The sequence below is a fragment of the Xenopus tropicalis genome, chromosome 3 (genome assembly GCF_000004195.4).
Source record: "Xenopus tropicalis strain Nigerian chromosome 3, UCB_Xtro_10.0, whole genome shotgun sequence".
In the NCBI taxonomy this organism is placed as follows: domain Eukaryota; kingdom Metazoa; phylum Chordata; class Amphibia; order Anura; family Pipidae; genus Xenopus; species Xenopus tropicalis.
This window is the reverse complement of record NC_030679.2, coordinates 147,052,355-147,076,577: the sequence shown is the minus strand read 5'-3', so window position 1 is coordinate 147,076,577 and position 24,223 is coordinate 147,052,355. Positions and strand designations below refer to the sequence as shown.

Sequence of the window (24,223 nt, the reverse complement as noted above, 5' to 3'; positions counted from 1 at the left end):
GCTGTACCCCCCCATGGTATATTATAGGGCTGTACCCCCCATGGTATATTATAGGACTGTACCCCCCCATGGTATATTATAGGGCCGTACCCCCCCATGGTATATTATAGGGCTGTACCCCCCATGGTATATTATAGGGCTGTACCCCCCCATGGTATATTATAGGGCTGTACCCCCCATGGTATATTATAGGGCTGTACCCCCCCATGGTATATTATAGGGCTGTACCCCCCCATGGTATATTATAGGGCTGTACCCCCCCATGGTATATTATAGGGCTGTACCCCCCCATGGTATATTATAGGGCCGTACCCCCCCATGGTATATTATAGGGCCGTACCCCCCCATGGTATATTATAGGGCTGTACCCCCCCATGGTATATTATAGGGCCGTACCCCCCATGTTATATTATAGGGCCGTACCCCCATGTTATATTATAGGGCCGTACCCCCCATGTTATATTATAGGGCCGTACCCCCCATGTTATATTATAGGGCCGTACCCCCCATGTTATATTATAGGGCCGTACCCCCCATGGTATATTATAGGGCCATATCCCCCCATGGTTTATTATAGGGCCATATCCCCCCATGGTTTATTATAGGGCCATATCCCCCCATGTTATATTATAGGGCCGTACCCCCCATGGTATATTATAGGGCCGTACCCCCCATGGTATATTATAGGGCCGTACCCCCCATGTTATATTATAGTGCCGTACCCCCCATGGTATATTATAGGGCCATATCCCCCCATGGTATATTATAGGGCTGTACCCCCCATGTTATATTATAGGGCTGTGTGGTAATTAGATATGCCAAAATGGTATGGGTTCTAGGTTTGTATAGAACTCCCTAGATCCATATGGTATTGGGCAGTATAGGAACCTCTTATCTGCATACAGTATATTATAAGGCTATATAGGAACCCCCTATCTACATACAGGAATCCCCTAGCCCCATATAGTATATTATAAGGCTATATAGTACCCCCTATCTACATACAGGAATCCCCTAGCCCCATATAGTATATTATAAGGCTATATAGGAACCCCCTATCTACATACAGGAATCCCCTAGCCCCATATAGTATATTATAAGGCTATATAGGAACCCCCTATCTACATACAGGAATCCCTAGCCCCATATAGTATATTATAAGGCTATATAGGAACCCCCTATCTACATACAGGAATCCCCTAGCCCCATATAGTATATTATAAGGCTATATAGGAACCCCCTATCTACATACAGGAATCCCCTAGCCCCATATAGTATATTATAAGGCTATATAGTACCCCCTATCTACTTACAGGAATCCCCTAGCCCCATATAGTATATTATAAGGCTATATAGGAACCCCCTATCTACATACAGGAATCCCCTAGCCCCATATAGTATATTATAAGGCTATATAGGAACCCCCTATCTACATACAGGAATCCCCTAGCCCCATATAGTATATTATAAGGCTATATAGGAACCCCCTATCTACATACAGGAATCCCCTAGCCCCATATAGTATATTATAAGGCTATATAGGAACCCCCTATCTACATACAGGAATCCTCTAGCCCCATATAGTATATTATAAGGCTATATAGTACCCCCTATCTACATACAGGAATCCCCTAGCCCCATATAGTATATTATAAGGCTATATAGGAACCCCCTATCTACATACAGGAATCCCCTACCCCCATATAGTATATTATAAGGCTATATAGGAACCCCCTATCTACATACAGGAATCCCCTAGCCCCATATAGTATATTATAGGGCAATACAGGAACCCCCTATCTACATACAGGAATCCCCTAGCCCCATATAGTATATTATAAGGCTATATAGTACCCCCTATCTACATACAGGAATCCCCTAGCCCCATATAGTATATTATAAGGCTATATAGGAACCCCCTATCTACATACAGGAATCCCCTAGCCCCATATAGTATATTATAAGGCTATATGGGAACCCCCTATCTACATACAGGAATCCCCTAGCCCCATATAGTATATTATAGGGCAATACAGGAACCCCCTATCTACATACAGGAATCCCCTAGCCCCATATAGTATATTATAGGGCAATACAGGAACCCCCTATCTACATACAGGAATCCCCTAGCCCCATATAGTATATTATAAGGCTATATAGGAACCCCTTATCTACATACAGGAATCCCCTAGCCCCATATAGTATATTATAAGGCTATATAGGAACCCCTTATCTACATACAGGAATCCCCTAGCCCCATATAGTATATTATAAGGCTATATAGGAACCCCCTATCTACATACAGGAATCCCCTAGCCCCATATAGTATATTATAAGGCTATATAGGAACCCCCTATCTACATACAGGAATCCCCTAGCCCCATATAGTATATTATAAGGCTATATAGGAACCCCCTATCTACATACAGGAATCCCCTAGCCCCATATAGTATATTATAAGGCTATATAGTACCCCCTATTCCTCTACAGTAACAAAGTACCAGTCGCTAAATTGACTCCATGTAATTTCTCTGATAATGACACAATGAGAAGTTTATTTTGGCGGAAGGGCTTGTGTCCTATGTCAGTGATTGGCTGGAAGAGTGAATATATTGTGACCAACCAGTTCAGTGAGTTGGAAAAGGCTTGTGGGATACAGAATACGGGTTCCTCACATCCCGACCAATCATATAGGGAATATTACTAATTATTAAATATACATATAAATAAATATAATATAATAATTTATTACACAGGAATCCCCCAAACTTCTCATCACCCCCTGTACTGACTTGTGTGAGGGCTGAGTGGGTCCATCACATCACATTATAGTAAGTCTGTCCCTCATTATGTATTATTGTCAGTATGGCAGCCCCTACCCATGTACTGTCAGTATGGCAGTCCCTACCCATGTATATATTATACTAAGTCTGTTGCCTCATTCTGTACTGTCAGTATGGCAGTCCCTACCCATGTATATATTATACTAAGTCTGTTGCCTCATTCTGTACTGTCAGTATGGCAGTCCCTACCCATGTATATATTATAGTAAGCCTGTCCCTCATTATGTACTGTCAGTAAGGCAGCCCCTACCCATGTATATATTATAGTAAGTCTGTCCCTCATTCTGTACTGTCAGTATGGCAGCCCCTACCCATTTATTTATTATAGTTAAGTCTGTCTCTCATTATGTACTGTCAGTATGGCAGCCCCTACTCATGTATATATTATAGTAAGCCTGTCCCTCATTCTGTACTGTCAGTATGGCAGCCCCTACCCATGTATATATTATAGTAAGCCTGTCCCTCATTTTGTACAGTCAGTATGGCAGCCCCTACCCATGTATATATTATAGTAAGCCTGTCCCTCATTATATACTGTCAGTATGGCAGCCCCTACCCATGTATATATTATACTAAGTCTGTTGCCTCATTCTGTACTGTCAGTATAACAGCCCCTACCCATGTATATATTATAGTAAGCCTGTCCCTCATTATGTACTGTCAGTTTGGCAGCCCCTACCCATGTATATATTATAGTAAGTCTGTCCCTCATTATGTACTATCAGTACGGCAGCCCCTACCCATGTATATATTATACTAAGCCTGTCCCTCATTATGTACTGTCAGTTTGGCAGCCCCTACCCATGTATATATTATAGTAAGTCTGTCCCTCATTCTGTACTGTCAGTACAGCAGCCCCTACCCATGTATATATTATAGTAAGTCTGTCCCTCATTCTGTACTGTCAGTATAATATATACATGGGTAGGGGCTGCCGTACTGACAGTACAGGATGAGGCAACAGACTTAGTATAATATATACATGGGTAGGGGCTGCCGTACTGACAGTACAGGATGAGGCAACAGACTTAGTACGGCAGCCCTTACCCATGTATATATTATACTAAGTCTGTTGCCTCATCCTGTACTGTCAGTACGGCAGCCCCTACCCATGTATATATTATACTAAGTCTGTTGCCTCATCCTGTACTGTCAGTACGGCAGCCCCTACCCATGTATGTAGTAATATTAATGACGTAAAAGAATGGGGGAAATGAATGGAAGCTGATCTGTACGTGGTTAATTTCCCCCTTTAGATTGGTTGTTTTGATGCGTTAGAGTCAGGTGCTGGGCACTTCCCAGAAGCCCCGGGGCAGTCAGTATTGCGTCACGCCGCTCAGTTGCAGAGAAGGGAAGTCGTGGGCCGGCGGCGGGGAATTCGCAGCATTTAGAGAACCGAGGAACACGTGAGCCTTTTGGCCAAACCATAAACAAATTTACATGTGCGACCGCGTGGGGGGGGCATTAGAGCTCATTATCAGTAACGAGCCTGAGTGTTTGGCCCCTAGGGGCCCCCACCACTTGCACTGTCTGTTTATATTGGCTGCACTGCTGGTTCTGACTCTGAACAAGTGCTTATAGCAACAGATGGGAGGGGCTAGTGGAGGTGGCGGCCCAGCAATCCGCTCTTACAGAACAACCCTACTGCTTAGAATGGCCTTAGGTGGGGAGACATTGCCGGTTCCCTGTACTGGTTTCTACAGGGATCTTTCTGGCATGTATAGGGTTAATTTAATACATTCAGTATATTTTCTGTAGTGATCTTACCGGCATGTGTAGGGTTAATGTAATACTTTCAGTGTATTTTCTGCAGTGATCTTACCGGCATTTGTAGGGTTTATGTAATACATTCAGTGTATTTTCTGCAGTGATTTTCCTGGTATGTATAGGGTTAATGCAATACTCAGTGTATTTTCTGCAGTGATTTTCCTGGTATGTATAGGGTTAATGCAATACTCAGTGTATTTTCTGCAGTGATTTTCCTGGTATGTATAGGGTTAATGTAATACTCAGTGTATTTTCTGCAGTGATTTTCCCGGCACTCCCCTGTATTGAGGGGGGAGGCATTAGACATGCACCCCACATTTCGCCCCGGGAACACACAGGGAACACGCCGTCCGGGCGCCCCCACACCTGTGAATAATTCCAGATACGCAGATAGGTACAATATATGTGCATATATTAACAGAGGGATATATTTACCCCAGGCTGGTAGGCATGGGGTATATTTGTCCCTGACTGCATTAGGCGCCCACTCTCCCCCGGCGCCAACCCTCTCTCACGCAGAAGCTGCTGCGCTCTCGCTCCGAGCGTTCCCTTGCTTTCCAAGAACGGCCTGTTAGTAACTCCCCCCCCCCTTACTCATCGCTCGCTCTTCCCAGTAAACACCCAGTTGTTATTATAGTTGCCCTTTATCTGACTTTCCGAGTCCCATTTCTGCATCGACGGATTCGTTCAGCCACTGGGGGGGGTAGGAAATCCCCTTTGGCTTTTGTAACCAAAAACTGACAGGGTGACAGTTGCAGTGCGGCGGAATGCTGAGTGCCAGCTCATTGCGAGACTGCCTGTAGTGCCATTCTGGGAAGCCGCCACTCACGTGCGGGGAAATGGGGCTCTAATATATAAACAAGTTTTTCTTTTTTATTCCGCTTCTTCCTGGCTGGTTGTCAGGGTCGCTGACCCCAATAATAAAAGCTAGGGATTGGCTGGGTTATAGAATGGCCTATTCCTAGCAACTATTCTTCATTTGTATTTTTTTTCCTTCTTCTGACTCTTTGCAGCTTTCAGATGGGGGTCACTGACCCCGGCAACAAGTAAATGATTGCTCTGTGAGGCGCCAGTTTTATCATTATTATTACTTATCTTTCAGTCTCTATTTAGGCCCCTCCTCTGTTCATATCCCTGTCTCTCTTTCAAACCACTGCCTGGTTGCTAGGTTACATTAGACCCTAGCAACCAGATAGCTGCCCACATTCCAACCTGAACGAACAGATAAATATTTCAAAAACCACAAATAGTAAAAAACTAAGACCAATTGCAATTTGCCTCAGAATATTACTCTCTACAACATACTAGAAGTTAATTTAAAGGTAAAGCTTTGTATTTATTTATTTTATTGATGATTTGAAATCAACCTTTATCTGCGCTTAATTAATTTTAACTTCTAAGTGTAAAATAACGTGCAATTAGCAAAAAACCACATAAATACCCAACAATAATGACCATAAATGTGACCTAAACAAAAGTGAACAGCTGCCTTCCTCCGGACTAATCCCAAATATAAACTAAAAAAATTATTACAAAACGGAGTTGGCGCTCAACGAATTAGACCACCCAGTGTAAATATAATAATCAATTTATTTGAATTTTTAATTCATTAAAATAAAAATAATCACACAGAGTTACACATAATTAGTCTTATATTAAAAAACAAAGAATAAAAAATACCTATACATGAACTAATAATCATGAATTAAATATAATACCAGAGTAAGAAAAGATTTGTCACTTAATAGAGAAATGGAAATGGCATTGTATAATTTCATAGAACAGTAGGAATTAAAAATTGAAGTTACCAAAAAGAATCAATACATGAAACAAATTATCAGAGATATAGCAAAATATGTGTAAAAACAGATAAAGCGGATAAACTAAATAACTCTATAGCAGATTGTTACATTATACACAGGAGGGAGAGGATTATTGCACATATACCCAATAAATAGATATGAAGTTCATTAATTGAGGCTTCACTAATAACTAATCGCCTATTACTGCAATTAATTAGGGCAAACTGGCTCCTATAGGGAGATCTCTCTCAGGCAAACACCCTAAGTGCACCAAGGGTTAAAACCGGTTCACAGGCCGGCAATTCATAAAATCTAGAACAAAATTATCCCCAAATATTAAATAGATCCCCCCACACTTGTAGTGTTAGATATATTACCCTCTGTCCCGGGTCAGAAACAGTCTGAGGATCAGCCCCCTACAAACGGCACAGCGCCGCTTCTCTTCCGAGCGGTGACGTCACTAATGTGTCTTTTCTTACTCTGGTATTATATTTAATTCATGATTATTAGTTCATGTATAGGTATTTTTTATTCTTTGTTTTTTAATATAAGACTAATTATGTGTAACTCTGTGTGATTATTTTTATTTTAATGAATTAAAAATTCAAATAAATTGATTATTATATTTACACTGGGTGGTCTAATTCGTTGAGCGCCAACTCCATTTTATTGATGATTTACCTGTTCAGGCGCTTTCCTATTCAGCTTCCATTCCGACTTCCGACTGGCTGTCTGGTTGCCATGGTAACTGAGGTTGCGTCCGGGGCCGGCAGGCAGGGAAATACAGGTTATTCGGGTTCTTCAGGCTGGATAGAAAGACAATAGAGCGTTACAACATGTCCCTTCCCCCCCCCCCCCCCGGGGGAAACTATGTGGTGATGCCCCAAAGGGAGGCCCCCTGGGGTTACTGCCGGGACTGTGCAAGGTCCATATTTATCTTCCCCTTTAATTTCAATCACATCCGGCAGTAGCAATGTGTCTGTCAGCCACAAGGTGGCAGCGTGTCTCTAACAGCTGGGAGTCACTTCCCACGGCCGACGGGGGTATATAGTAAGGATTTTTGTTACCTAGTTATTTTAGGTTAAATATAGTCACATTCAGGAAAAAATAGTCTCCCCTTCCAGAATTAGATCTTGAACGCAGTATCCCTACGCCTAACCTATTATTATTTAGAGAGAGATATTCTGAGAAAACTTGCAATTGGTCTTCATTTTTTATTATTTGTAATTTTTTTCTTAATTATTTAGCTTTTTATGTAGCAGCTCTCCAACAGCTATCTGGTTGCTAGGGTCCAAATTACCATAGCAACCAGGCATTGGTTTGAGTGAGAGGCTGGAATATGAATAGGGGAGGGGCTGAATAGAAAGATAAGGAATAAAAAGTAACAATAACAATAAAACTGGAGCCTCACAGAGCAATAGGGTTTGGCTGCCGGGGTCAGTGACCCCCATTTGAAAGCTGCAAAGAGTTTGAAGAAGAAGGAAAATAATTGAAAAATTAAGACCAGTTGAAAAGTTGCTTAGAATGAACAATTATATAACATAATTAAAGTTAACTCAGAGGTGAACCACTCCTTTAATTAGTGTTCAGACTGTTGCCCTTCATTAGAGTCTGTACTTGTGTGAGTTAATAAAGGTCCCCACTATTAATTTAATTGCCTGTTACTGTATTTGCACGCAGATTGCCTCGGGTTGTTTAGGCATGGCTGCCTTCTCTGCAGTGCTGGGATCCACTCTACCCGGGGCCTGTAGGTTCCCTGGGGGTTAACTGGCTCCTGATCCTACTGTTTGTCATGTAGTGAAAGTAGATTGTAAGCTCCACTGCCCGGTGATACTCACCATAGAGTTCCAGGAAACATTCTTGGGGGGCAGTGGGGTTTCCCTTCAGTTATTAACTCATTGGGGGGCAGTGGGGTTTCCCTTCAGTTATTAACTCATTGGGGGGCAGTGGGGTTTCCCTTCAGTTATTAACTCATTTAGGGGCAGTGGGGTTTATATACTGTATATGCAGAGATGTTGATGAGTATGTTACTATGCGGTACTGTATATGCAGAGATGTTGCTGAGTATGTTACTATGCGGTACTGTATATGCAGAGATGTTGATGAGTATGTTACTATGCGGTACTGTATATGCAGAGATGTTGATGAGTATGTTACTATGCGGTACTGTATATGCAGAGATGTTGATGAGTATGTTACTATGCGGTACTGTATATGCAGAGATGTTGATGAGTATGTTACTATGCGGTACTGTATATGCAGAGATGTTGCTGAGTATGTTACTATGCGGTACTGTATATGCAGAGATGTTGCTGAGTATGTTACTATGCGGTACTGTATATGCAGAGATGTTGATGAGTATGTTACTATGCGGTACTGTATATGCAGAGATGTTGATGAGTATGTTACTATGCGGTACTGTATATGCAGAGATGTTGATGAGTATGTTACTATGCGGTACTGTATATGCAGAGATGTTGATGAGTATGTTACTATGCGGTACTGTATACCCAGAGATGTTGATGCGTATGTTACTATGCGGTACTGTATATGCAGAGATGTTGATGAGTATGTTACTATGCGGTACTGTATATGCAGAGATGTTGATGAGTATGTTACTATGCGGTACTGTATATGCAGAGATGTTGATGAGTATGTTACTATGCGGTACTGTATATGCAGAGATGTTGATGAGTATGTTACTATGCGGTACTGTATATGCAGAGATGTTGCTGAGTATGTTACTATGCGGTACTGTATATGCAGAGATGTTGATGAGTATGTTACTATGCGGTACTGTATACCCAGAGATGTTGATGCGTATGTTACTATGCGGTACTGTATATGCAGAGATGTTGATGAGTATGTTACTATGCGGTACTGTATATGCAGAGATGTTGATGAGTATGTTACTATGCGGTACTGTATATGCAGAGATGTTGATGAGTATGTTACTATGCGGTACTGTATATGCAGAGATGTTGATGAGTATGTTACTATGCGGTACTGTATATGCAGAGATGTTGATGAGTATGTTACTATGCGGTACTGTATATGCAGAGATGTTGATGAGTATGTTTACTATGCGGTACTGTATATGCAGAGATGTTGATGAGTATGTTACTATGCGGTACTGTATATGCAGAGATGTTGCTGAGTATGTTACTATGCGGTACTGTATATGCAGAGATGTTGATGAGTATGTTACTATGCGGTACTGTATATGCAGAGATGTTGATGAGTATGTTACTATGCGGTACTGTATATGCAGAGATGTTGATGAGTATGTTACTATGCGGTACTGTATATGCAGAGATGTTGATGAGTATGTTACTATGCGGTACTGTATATGCAGAGATGTTGATGAGTATGTTACTATGCGGTACTGTATATGCAGAGATGTTGATGAGTATGTTACTATGCGGTACTGTATATGCAGAGATGTTGATGAGTATGTTACTATGCGGTACTGTATATGCAGAGATGTTGCTGAGTATGTTACTATGCGGTACTGTATATGCAGAGATGTTGATGAGTATGTTACTATGCGGTACTGTATATGCAGAGATGTTGCTGAGTATGTTACTATGCGGTACTGTATATGCAGAGATGTTGATGAGTATGTTACTATGCGGTACTGTATATGCAGAGATGTTGATGAGTATGTTACTATGCGGTCTGTTTATTCAGAGTCACTGTCCCTAGAGACCCTAATTCATTGAAGTCAAACGAACTCTGCAAAACATGTTGGAACCCCCCCCCCCCCCGCCATACTCCCCCCTGCCCTACAAAAGGGACAGTTAGTAAGATTAGGACGGTGTAACGAGGTTAGTAACGGTTGTACTTCCTGTAGAACTCGCCGGCTCAGGGAAGTGGCTTTGCCCTCAGCGTTTGGCTGTCGCCTCGTTAGGTGTTTATCTTCCCTTGCACTCATTGGCTGAAGGCAACTTAGTCCCTTCCCGGCCACCTCTGCTGAATTCCGGGGGTCCCCTGTGAGTAACCCTTACACAGAAGCAGGAGCTGGGGAGGCACCTGTTAGTTAATATATATTAACCTGTACTAAATCAGGCACTACTCACACAGCACCCTGTACTAAATCAGGCGCTACTCACGCAGCACCCTGTACTAAATCAGGCGCTACTCACACAGCACCCTGTACTAAATCAGGCGCTACTCACACAGCACCCTGTACTAAATCAGGCACTACTCACACAGCACCCTGTACTAAATCAGGCGCTACTCACACAGCACCCTGTACTAAATCAGGCGCTACTCACGCAGCACCCTGTACTAAATCAGGCGCTACTCACGCAGCACCCTGTACTAAATCAGGCACTACTCACACAGCACCCTGTACTAAATCAGGCGCTACTCACACAGCACCCTGTACTAAATCAGGCGCTACTCACGCAGCACCCTGTACTAAATCAGGCGCTACTCACGCAGCACCCTGTACTAAATCAGGCGCTACTCACACAGCACCCTGTACTAAATCAGGCGCTACTCACGCAGCACCCTGTACTAAATCAGGCGCTACTCACGCAGCACCCTGTACTAAATCAGGCGCTACTCACACAGCACCCTGTACTAAATCAGGCGCTACTCACACAGCACCCTGTACTAAATCAGGCACTACTCACACAGCACCCTGTACTAAATCAGGCGCTACTCACACAGCACTCTGTACTAAATCAGGCACTACTCACACAGCACCCTGTACTAAATCAGGCGCTACTCACGCAGCACCCTGTACTAAATCAGGCACTACTCACACAGCACCCTGTACTAAATCAGGCGCTACTCACACAGCACCCTGTACTAAATCAGGCGCTACTCACACAGCACCCTGTACTAAATCAGGCGCTACTCACACAGCACCCTGTACTAAATCAGGCGCTACTCACACAGCACCCTGTACTAAATCAGGCACTACTCACACAGCACCCTGTACTAAATCAGGCGCTACTCACACAGCACCCTGTACTAAATCAGGCGCTACTCACACAGCACCCTGTACTAAATCAGGCGCTACTCACGCAGCACCCTGTACTAAATCAGGCGCTACTCACGCAGCACCCTGTACTAAATCAGGCACTACTGATAGTAGTACTGATAATAGCCAGTAGTATAACACACTATAGCAGTAGTAGTACAGACACAGGAATATCTCACACACACACACACACTAGTAGTAGTAGTACAGACACAGGAGTATCTCACACACACAGTAGTAGTAGTACAGACACAGGAGTATCTCACACACACACACACACACACACTAGTAGTAGTAGTAGTAGTAGTACAGACACAGAAATATCTCACACACAGTAGTAGTAGTAGTAGTGCAGACACAGGAGTATCTCACACACACACACACACACACACACACACTAGTAGTAGTAGTAGTAGTGCAGACACAGGAGTATCTCACACACACACACACACACACACTAGTAGTAGTAGTAGTAGTACAGACACAGAAATATCTCACACACACTAGTAGTAGTAGTACAGACACAGGAGTATCTCACACACACACACTAGTAGTAGTAGTAGTACAGACACAGGAGTATCTCACACACACACACACTAGTAGTAGTAGTAGTACAGACACAGAAATATCTCACACACACTAGTAGTAGTAGTACAGACACAGGAGTATCTCACACACACACTAGTAGTAGTAGTACAGACACAGGAGTATCTCACACACACACTAGCAGTAGTAGTAGAGAGACACGCTGGCCCCTCCCAACCTTCCGCCAGATGCCACACACATGAGCGCCCACGTGCAGACACACTCCTCTCCTGGCTCTGTGCCTAGCTCAGCATGTAGTATTACAGCAGATCAGTGCTTGTTCTGATTGGCTGGTTTTGGTTGGGGCGGGCTCCTCTGTTGTTAGGGTAACGCTTCCCTTGTTACCGTGGCGACTCAGTCTCTGGAATCCACTCAGCCACTGGTCATAGGAGGCCCTGGCTGTGTGACATCACGGGGCACTGGCCAATCAAGTGCCAAGAGGGGGGCTGTTACTAGGACTGATGAGAGTAGATTGAGAGAGACAATACATGGACTCCCTGCTTTGCTTCGGCGGCTGGCATGGCGGGAACCTGCTTCTATACAGCCAGTCATGCAGCCAGGGCAGAGAGACACATTACCCACAATTCTCAGTGGGAACCAGTCTGGCTGCATAATCCTGCCATGTAACACACAGAGCACAGACATACCACATTCACGCAGGTATAGCTGCACTATACTCCCAGGTCTTGTACCTTCCATACACAGCCACTCACCTGAGGTAATATGTTACCCACAATCCCACAGGGGAACCAGTCTCCTCACATGATTCTTGTACCTTCATATGGAACACAGACATACACAGCCACTCACCTGAGGTAATATGGGCCCAGGCCTGTTACCCACAATCCCACAGGGGAACCAGTCTCCTCATATGATTCTTATACCTTCATATGGAACACAGACATACACAGCCACTCACCTGAGGTAATATGGGCCCAGGCCTGTTACCCACAATCCCTCAGGGGAACCAGTCTCCTCATATGATTCTTATACCCTTATATGGAACACAGACAGACACAGCCACTCACCTGAGGTAATATGGGCCCAGGCCTGTTACCCACAATCCCACAGGGGAACCAGTCTCCTCATATGATTCTTGTACCTTCATATGGAACACAGACATACACAGCCACTCACCTGAGGTAATATGGGCCCAGGCCTGTTACCCACAATCCCTCAGGGGAACCAGTCTCCTCATATGATTCTTGTACCCTTATATGGAACACAGACATACACAGCCACTCACCTGAGGTAATATGGGCCCAGGCCTGTTACCCACAATCCCACAGGGGAACCAGTCTCCTCATATGATTCTTGTACCCTTATATGGAACACAGACATACACAGCCACTCACCTGAGGTAATATGGGCCCAGGCCTGTTACCCACAATCCCACAGGGGAACCAGTCTCCTCATATGATTCTTGTATCTTCATATGGAACACAGACATACACAGCCACTCACCTGAGGTAATATGGGCCCAGGCCTGTTACCCACAATCCCACAGGGGAACCAGTCTCCTCATATGATTCTTGTACCCTTATATGGAACACAGACATACACAGCCACTCACCTGAGGTAATATGGGCCCAGGCCTGTTACCCACAATCCCACAGGGGAACCAGTCTCCTCATATGATTCTTGTACCTTCATATGGAACACAGACATACACAGCCACTCACCTGAGGTAATATGGGCCCAGGCCTGTTACCCACAATCCCTCAGGGGAAACAGTCTCCTCATATGATTCTTGTACCTTCATATGGAACACAGACATACACAGCCACTCACCTGAGGTAATATGGGCCCAGGCCTGTTACCCACAATCCCACAGGGGAACCAGTCTCCTCATATGATTCTTGTACCTTCATATGGAACACAGACATACACAGCCACTCACCTGAGGTAATATGGGCCCAGGCCTGTTACCCACAATTCCACAGGGGAACCAGTCTCCTCACATGATTCTTGTACCTTCATATGGAACACAGACACAGCCACTCACCTGAGGTAATATGGGCCCAGGCCTGTTACCCACAATCCCTCAGGGGAACCAGTCTCCTCACATGATTCTTGTACCTTCATAATGAACACAGACATACACAGACACTCACCTGAGGTAATATGGGCCCAGGCCTGTTACCCACAATCCCTCAGGGGAACCAGTCTCCTCATATGATTCTTATACCCTTATATGGAACACAGACATACACAGACACTCACCTGAGGTAATATGGGCCCAGGCCTGTTACCCACAATGCCTCAGGGGAACCAGTCTCCTCACATGATTCTTGTACCTTCATATGGAACACAGACATACACAGCCACTCACCTGAGGTAATATGGGCCCAGGCCTGTTACCCACAATCCCTCAGGGGAACCAGTCTCCTCACATGATTCTTGTACCTTCATATGGAACACAGACATACACAGCCACTCACCTGAGGTAATATGGGCCCAGGCCTGTTACCCACAATCCCTCAGGGGAACCAGTCTCCTCATATGATTCTTATACCCTTATATGGAACACAGACATACACAGACACTCACCTGAGGTAATATGGGCCCAGGCCTGTTACCCACAATGCCTCAGGGGAACCAGTCTCCTCACATGATTCTTGTACCTTCATATGGAACACAGACATACACAGCCACTCACCTGAGGTAATATGGGCCCAGGCCTGTTACCCACAATCCCTCAGGGGAACCAGTCTCCTCACATGATTCTTGTACCTTCATATGGAACACAGACATACACAGCCACTCACCTGAGGTAATATGGGCCCAGGCCTGTTACCCACAATGCCTCAGGGGAACCAGTCTCCTCACATGATTCTTGTACCTTCATATGGAACACAGACATACACAGCCACTCACCTGAGGTAATATGGGCCCAGGCCTGTTACCCACAATCCCTCAGGGGAACCAGTCTCCTCACATGATTCTTGTACCCTTATATGGAACACAGACATACACAGCCACTCACCTGAGGTAATATGGGCCCAGGCCTGTTACCCACAATCCCTCAGGGGAACCAGTCTCCTCACATGATTCTTGTACCCTTATATGGAACACAGACATACACAGCCACTCACCTGAGGTAATATGGGCCCAGGCCTGTTACCCATAATCCCACAGGGGAACCAGTCTCCTCATATGATTCTTGTATCTTCATATGGAACACAGACATACACAGCCACTCACCTGAGGTAATATGTTACCCACAATCCCACAGGGGAACCAGTCTCCTCATATGATTCTTGTACCTTCATATGGAACACAGACATACACAGCCACTCACCTGAGGTAATATGGGCCCAGGCCTGTTACCCACAATCCCTCAGGGGAACCAGTCTCCTCATATGATTCTTATACCCTTATATGGAACACAGACATACACAGACACTCACCTGAGGTAATATGGGCCCAGGCCTGTTACCCACAATGCCTCAGGGGAACCAGTCTCCTCACATGATTCTTGTACCTTCATATGGAACACAGACATACACAGCCACTCACCTGAGGTAATATGGGCCCAGGCCTGTTACCCACAATCCCTCAGGGGAACCAGTCTCCTCACATGATTCTTGTACCTTCATATGGAACACAGACATACACAGCCACTCACCTGAGGTAATATGGGCCCAGGCCTGTTACCCACAATGCCTCAGGGGAACCAGTCTCCTCACATGATTCTTGTACCTTCATATGGAACACAGACATACACAGCCACTCACCTGAGGTAATATGGGCCCAGGCCTGTTACCCACAATCCCTCAGGGGAACCAGTCTCCTCACATGATTCTTGTACCTTCATATGGAACACAGACATACACAGCCACTCACCTGAGGTAATATGGGCCCAGGCCTGTTACCCACAATCCCACAGGGGAACCAGTCTCCTCATATGGTTCTTGTACCCTTATATGGAACACAGACATACACAGCCACTCACCTGAGGTAATATGTTACCCACAATCCCACAGGGGAACCAGTCTCCTCATATGATTCTTGTACCTTCATATGGAACACAGACATACACAGCCACTCACCTGAGGTAATATGGGCCCAGGCCTGTTACCCACAATCCCACAGGGGAACCAGTCTCCTCATATGATTCTTGTACCTTCATATGGAACACAGACATACACAGCCACTCACCTGAGGTAATATGGGCCCAGGCCTGTTACCCACACTCCCACAGGGGAACCAGTCTCCTCATATGATTCTTGTACCCTTATATGGAACACAGACATACACAGCCACTCACCTGAGGTAATATGTTACCCACAATCCCACAGGGGAACCAGTCTCCTCATATGATTCTTGTACCTTCATATGGAACACAGACATACACAGCCACTCACCTGAGGTAATATGGGCCCAGGCCTGTTACCCACAATCCCTCAGGGGAACCAGTGTCCTTCCATTCAGTACACAGAGATACAGAGCTACTCAGGCAGAGCAGTGCAATATATCAGTAACCGTGTATGCTGCTGTCAGTTACCCACAATCCTCCTGGGGAGCCAATGGCCTCTCACTTTCATTTTCTGGACCCCTGCAACTTTCAGTATTTTGGAATAATATTCAGGTATAATGTGTCAAATGCACTAAAAGGGAACATAAAAGTGCCCTACTTACACTAAATTATATGTGTAATGGATAATAGTGTAACACTGCAGTTGCATAATTAGCCTCCATTTTAGGTGGAGTAGGCAGTTGGGCAAGTTTTACCGAGACAAAGGGTAAAACTGGATGAAAGCGTGTCTTTTTAAACCGCATATACATTAACCCTAATGGCAGTCTCCTGTGAGGAGCAACGTGGCGGGTGTGTAACAAGAGCAGCAGCAGAGCCAAGGGTGCCGGGGAAACCCAGTGAAATAGAGCACCCATAGGCTACTGGGTGACATCTATATCTAAGAGGTTATGCGGGGCCATAGAAACCTTATGCAAGCCAGAATTTGCCAGTGGTCCCCAATACCTTACGTCACCTGTGTTCCTTATAAACAGGTTCTTCCACATTCAGTGTTATGTGCCTGTGGCTTATTCTGAGCCATTGAGTTGAATTTGAGCAGTGGATTTAATGTGCATTGTGAAAGATGGGTGCAGGAGCTATATTTATAAGGAGCCATAGGCAGCGAGCTATACAGAAAGCACAGGGTGATTCATGTACTTGTTCCAAAGTATTATTATCTGTCATACGGCACCCTTAATGGGGTGGCTCACTGTAACTTTTAGTATGTTATAGAATGTCCTATTCCTAGCAATTGGTTTTAATTATTTATTTGTTGTAGTTTTTGAATTATTTGCTTTCAAATTGGGGTCACTGACCCCGGCCGCCAAAAACTGTTGCTCTGTGAGGCTCCAATTTTATTGTTATTGTTACTTTTTATTCCTTATCTTTCTGCTTGGGCCCTCTACTATTCATATTCCCTTCTCTCATTTAAGCCACTGCCTGGTTTCTAGGGTAAAAAAGACCCTAGCAACCAGATAGCAGCTAAAATACCAAATGGAAAGCTGCTGCACAAAAAAAGCTAAATGACTGAAAAGCCAGACCAATTGCTAGTTGTCTCGGAATATCAATGTCTAAAACTTATTAATAGTTAATTTAAAGGTGAACTACCCCTTTAATGCTGTGCTTTACAAATCGGACCATGACACTTGCGTTCCCTATTTTATTCATACTTGCTAGGTCAGCATCATCAGGAGCGAGTTAACCTGCCTGTATGTTCAGTATAGTATTATCTAGATGGGCACCAAAGGGCCTTTGGCCAGGATTGTAGATTTAGGGGATTCTAATATAGAAAAAATGTCCCCCCCCAGTCTTTTTTAGACCCTCTGGCCACCACTGTGTACATACTGTGACCCCTGAAGGGGGGGTCTCAGACAGAAAGATAGATATATGTTGGATGCTGTATGAGTTCTGGGTGCCAAATAGTGATTACCAGGGTAATGCCAAATATGGCAAGTTTATGTCAGTCCAGTAACCCATAGCAACCAATAGACAATTCGATTTTATTGGTCTTGTTTAGTTGGTTGGGTGCCCTGGGCTACTAGACTGGGGCAGATTTTGCTCTGCTGTTTGTGTTTAACCCCAGAGAAGCAATATGATCCTAAAAACAAGGGCAAGAGGCAGTACTGTACTGCGAGTTTGGCTCCCACTCAAATCCATCACTCTCAGTAGCCTGAGCATCACCTCTGTGTGCCTTCCCGGAGGCACCCATAAGCCGTACATCAGAGTGACTAGTGCTGGAATACAGCATATACATAATTAAACAGAAGGCAATTAGCTGTGCCGACCCTTCCTTCCAGAAAATATTTGCTGGCAAATCTAAGATTATGTAATGAGAGGGTCTGTCAGATGAGCCGTCACTTATTAAACGATTGAGAGGTAAAGTGCAACCATTATACAGTATATATGATGGTATTTTTTGTACAACCAGATTAGCCGAGGGATCATGTTTCCTTCCTCAGTTTGTAGCCCACCCTGCTCACAGGGCTGATTATCTCTTATACCCATATGCCGGGGGCCGGATGTTAAAATGATGAGGTCATTAATAAAAGGCTGTTGGGCAGTGAGGGGACCATAACATCCCGGGGAGGGCCACATCTGTATAGCAGACCTTCAGCCGGACATCTCGGGGTTATATTAATATTAATGGACTGTCTACAGTGCGGAGAGATTCATAGTGTGACCCTCTGCAATCCTACTGGGTTTATTCTTCCTGTTCCCAGTTCTGTCAGAATGCCTGGCACTATCCGGGCACGAGATCCATTGCTTTGGCCAGGGCACAACACAAACACTTTTGCCTAATTTGCCCACCCAAGCTGTGGGCCACTTATCAGATAACATCTGCAGCCTTTGTGGGCTCCTCTGTCACAATCTGCATTCATAGTTGTTCAGAGCCAATCTGATCAATATTGGACTAAGCCCTGATCAGATATTGATGCTTAAGGGCCTCGTTTTGGTCCCATAGACAGGACAAAAGGCTGCCGGCTCTGTGTGTAGCAGCCAACTTGGCAGCCTCTGCCCCTGAGTCTCACTAAGCTGCCCATTTATCACTATCAGCCGCACAGCTGGGATCAGTGGCGTAACTATAGAGGAAGCAGACCCCGCGGTCTGGGCCCCCCCGTCCCCCTGCGACTGCAAAAAATACCCCCTTCTACAGCCCCTTTGCTACCAGCGGCCAGCGAGGGGGATGCGGCGGGCAGGAGACTCCAGCGGGGGGGGCAGTTAGCAGGATGGCGGGGGTCCAGGTAGGGAGAGGTGTCCTTCCAAACCCTTTTTTTTCAGGGGGGCACGTTGCACCCTAGTTGTCTCAACTTAGTCCAAACCCTTAAAGTAATGTGGCCTTAACGAGGTGCTTCACCTTTTAGTATGTTGTAGGATGTCCTATTCCTAGCTACTTTGTACTTGGTCTTTGTTGTTTATTTGTTATAGTTTTTGAATAGTAATTAGCGAATCTTAGCTTTGCTGAAAGATTTCCGAAACTGCAAAAAGAAATTGCGGAACGGTGCGTGCTACTTTTTTGACCCAACCACTGTTGTTTTTTACGCAACTGCACCCTTTTTGATGCAACCTTTTTTTTTTTTTTTTTTTTTGTGAACCAGTTTGCCAATTGGGAAATGTGGAATTTCACTGCGAATCCATGTCTGGCGATTTGCCTTCAGATGGGGTTTTTGCCTTCCTCTGGATCATTTAGCAGTTAGGCAGCTTATATATAGACATTAAGGTTGAACTTGATGGATGTCTTTTTTCAACCTAACTTACTGTGTTAGTATGAAGCAGATGAAGCCCCAAGAGCTTTAACTCAGCAAGAAAACTTGTAATTTAATTACAATTCTCTCATTAGCTGGGTGTACAGTGGGGCCCCTGGCAGCCATACTGTGCCCCCAGTAACGTGCATGCAGGAGTTTGTTGCATGTGATCGATGCTTGTCTATAAAGTGGAACCCAGGCGCCTCAGTGAGACTTCCTCGCGCCTCTTCCCCATCTCCGCGATCGATGGATGAGGTCACCTTGGAGCCGCCATCCTGCTCGTGGGTTCCTACGCTGGGTCTCTCCGTCAGCACGACCTTGGTTGGTGGGAGAATGTGCCCCCATCGACCAGCGCGACCATTTGCTCGGCCTGTCAGACTCGCCCTGCGGAACATTCTCTGTGCTGTCCTTTTTCCGCCGAGTGGCAGCTGCAGATTTCCTGAGAGACCCCGAGCGCACAATGGCCACATGATTGCCGGCTCCTTTCATTAACAAACAGGGTCTCTGTCATGCAAAGTAGCCGTACGAGCGCCAAGTTGTGCCACCTTCAGCGGGCATCGCGTCTCCCTGCAGCTCAGTCTGGGCCGCAGAACCCACAGCTGTATTGCCCCATATGTGTTTCCAGGAACATCACTTCCAGCCTGAGATCCTGCTTTATGGGCTAAAATAATATCCCGCCGGGGACACTGGGCCATTCATAATGCGCTGCTGTTTGTTGGCCTCAAATGTGTCCCAGTCTTTGGAGCTTGAAGGGCAAGAGAGAAAAAAAAACAGAATTGAACAGAAAATAAACCTGCATTTTACCCATATTGCTCATTTTTCTATCCACCTAGAAACTATACGTCTCTAAACATTACTGTTAATAGCAACGAGGCTGTAATGCTGGGAATCTTTGCCTTTTGTTCCACAGCACATAGCAATGCCGTCGCCTCTACATTCAAGGAACCATAAATTATTTACACAGGCTTTCGCTTATTCCTTGATGCACTGATGCAAAGTTGGTCACCCCCGCTGTGTAAAAATGGCTCGTGCCAACTGTGTAAAAATGCTACAAACGGGTACAAATGGGCTTTGTGTTTGTATTATCCCATTATTCTGTGTAACAGATCTGTTTGTTGTGTTTTTGTTTTAGAAATATAAAATTTTAAAGTTGTTCACCTTTGAGTTAACTTTTAGTATGATGTAGGGCAGGGGTAAAGTCACGGGGGGCGGGGAAGAGGCGGGGCCACAAAATCACAGGATGGGGGGAAAGGCGGGGCTGTGACATCACGGGGACAGGGATCGGCGATTGGTCGAACACCACGTCAGTGTCAGCAAGTCTTGCCCGGTTTTCCTAAATTTACGGTTTTCTTGAATTGGGGGACTTGGTCATCTCTTCCGAAAACCAGGTTGTTCGGGTCAAAACCAGGTGGCATCCAAAATAGGGATGTGTGGTCTGGGAAATTACCTGTAGGGCCTGTAGGTTTACCCACGGGTCGGGTGGGTTTGGGCCGACCTCGGCACACCATTTGCGGGTCACAGGTGGGTTCAGGTTGAGTTCTTCTGTCCGCTCTCCCCGCCAGCGACCTTACACCGCCAGCTTCTGACTTTATAGGCGCACGCCCCTCACCCCACCTCTTTTGTGACATCATCGGTGGGGTGGGTTTATAAATAGAGGGGAGAAGCCGGGTCGGGCAGGGTTCTGGTTGGGAGCAGGTGGTTTAGGATCGGGTGCGGGTAATATTCTGAGACAGTTTGCAATTGGTTTATTAGGGATCCACCGAATCCAGGATTCGGTTCGGTATTCTGCCTTTTACGGCAGGGTTCAGATTCGGCCGAACTGGGCTAGTTAGGTTTTGAAGGGTTAAATGGCGCCACATGAACAGAGAAGTGGAAAATTTTTTGCTGCATGTTTTTGCTTAACCCTTCTGTATCCTAATTAGCACATGCTAATTAGGGTTCGGTTCGGTATTCGCCAAATCCCTTACAATGGATTCGGGGGTTCGGCCGAACCCGAAAAACTGGGCTTGATGCATCCCTATTTTTTATTATTTATAGTTTTTTTTTTTTTTATTTCAATTTTTGTTTACCAACTGGAGTTTTAGCAGCTGTTTGGTTGCCAGAGCCCAAATTACATTAGCAACCAGGAAGTGGTTTGAACGAGACTGGTATATAAATAGGGGAGGGACCTGAATAGAAGAATAAGTTATGAAAAGTAACAATAAAAATAAAACTGTAGCCTCAGGCAACAATGGTTTTCTGGCTGCCGGGGTCAGCGACCCCCATTTGAAAGCTACAAAGAGTCAGAAGAAGACTGCAAATAATTAAAAAACTATAACAAATAAACAATGAAGACCAATTGAAAAGTTGCTTAGAATTGGCCATGGGGGCAGCCATTTATAAGGAGAAAAGGCATATTACCTGTGTCTTTTTAAATGGCTGCCCACGGGGCTACACAGCAGGGTAAACAGTTTGGAATTGGTCTTTATTTTTGGTGGTTTTTCAGTTATTTCGTTTTTTATGCAGTAGCTATTTGGTTGCTAGGGTCTTGTTTACCTTAGCAACTCAGCAGTGGGTTGAATGAGAGACTGGAATATGAATAGAAGGGGGACTGAATAGAAAGATAATCAATGAAAAGTAACAATAACAATAATAAAACTGGAACCTCACAGAGCAATAGGTTTTTAGCAATCGGGGTCAGTGACCCCCATTTCTAAGCTGAAAAGATGTAGCAGAAGAAGGCAAACAATTTGAAAACTATACAAAACAAACAGTGAAGACCAACTGCAAAGTAGTTAGGTAAAAGTTAAAGGTGCACCGCCCCTTTAAGGTGATTTTTCCTATGCTATATTTCTCCCCCATATACAGTATATATATATAATTGGGTATATGAAGTTTCGCTGTTTGTTCCACCTCCTAACCACCCAGTTCCACAAACCGAAATGTCATGACGATGCCACCTTCCTGTCCCATATAGATAAACCCCCAAGATCCCGCAGTTTAACGGAAGCTCTTACTGTCACTGCTCAGAATCGGCCGCTTTCAGTTGACATTTAGAAACGGTTTCTTTGACACAGAACATTTGTCCGTTGCTCAGTAAGAAACCTGTTTATTGGTTAGTCAGTATTATTGGTTAGTCAGTATGAGTCAGTATAAATAGAAATTAAACATGAAACCCAAACTCTTTTTTTTTTAATTAATCATCCATAAATGTATTTAAAAATCGGAGCTGTCAATCATATATTGCCTGCCCCGCCTCTATGCCGGAGGCATAGAGGCGGGGCAGGCAATATATGATTGACAGCTCTGATTTTTAATTACAATTACTTAGATATCACCTAGATGGCAAATACATAAGATTTTGGGGGTTATACAAAGCTCCGCCTTAATAACTGTTCACAAAATGGCGCCGGCCTGCTGGCTGTGATGGCAAATTCCAAGACTGAAGGGAAAAAAATTAAATAATTCATATAGTGTCAGTAATGTTTATTGTGCTCAACTAACCTGATAGAAAAGCGTTTAGAATTATTTCTTGGGGTGACAGGTCTCCTTTAACTCTCTGCGCTACCTTTCTTCCCCCTTATTGTTGTCATGCACCTCCCCTCCCCCCCCCCCCCCCCGCGCCACCCGCTCTGCCATCTTCCACCTGTGTATGGTTAGCGTCTCCTCAGCACATGTTTGTGGTCACCGGTTTGGGGTAAGAAAGAGAAAACCCACAACGAGAGTTTTTCATTTTTTCCACTTTCGCTCTTTGCTTTACCGTTGTTGTTTCTCTTCCTCCTTCGCCTGCGAGGCTACGTACCCACAGGTGTTTGCACCCGCGAGTGGCGCGCTTCAATGGTACGGTCACTGCGCCATCCCTGTGCGTTGAAAGTGAGGTAAAGTGGCGCTTCCGATGGCAGATAACTCGCCGTACATGCAAACTTCATGGGTTCCGGTGTTGAATGCACTCTTTGTCTCAATTTATTTCGATTTTCTACCCAGGGTTGGGGCTCATCAGGGCTTCTGCCCCAAGGGGCCCCCGTGTCAGCACCAGGGGGGGGAGATTGGGCCTGGGCCCAGTCCGACCCTCTTCCCACCCAAAGAGGTCAAACTCAGGCTCCGGGCAAGAGCGACTTTATCTCAGAATAAATAAGGCACGGGGTGCTATGGGGACAAGGTGAGCACCATATGTTGCATTTACTGTCTATTATACGTGTAGACAGATAGATAGATAGACAGATAGATAGATAGATAGATAGATAGATAGATAGATAGATAGGTGATAGATAGAGAAATAGATGTTGGTATGGATGGGGGGGCACGATGTGTAGGTAGGGAAACTGGAATAAACTAGTTGTATTCCATGCCCGTTCTAAGGACCCCCGCCTGCCACCTAACCCCCTCCCCCAAGCACACATACAAAATGTATAGTTATTCACACTCATGGGAGAGCTATTAGCGGCCCCGGGGGGGGTGGGGGGGATTGGGCCTGGGACCAGTCCGACCCTCTTCCC

The 24,223-nt window shown here is 45.0% G+C and overlaps 1 protein-coding gene across 1 annotated transcript in view; it reads left to right on the top strand.

The window, feature by feature from the left end:
* kdm6b (lysine (K)-specific demethylase 6B) overlaps positions 1 to 24,223 on the top strand; it is a 78,862-nt gene that overhangs the window by 950 nt on the left and 53,689 nt on the right. The gene's annotated exons all lie outside the window — the stretch shown is intronic.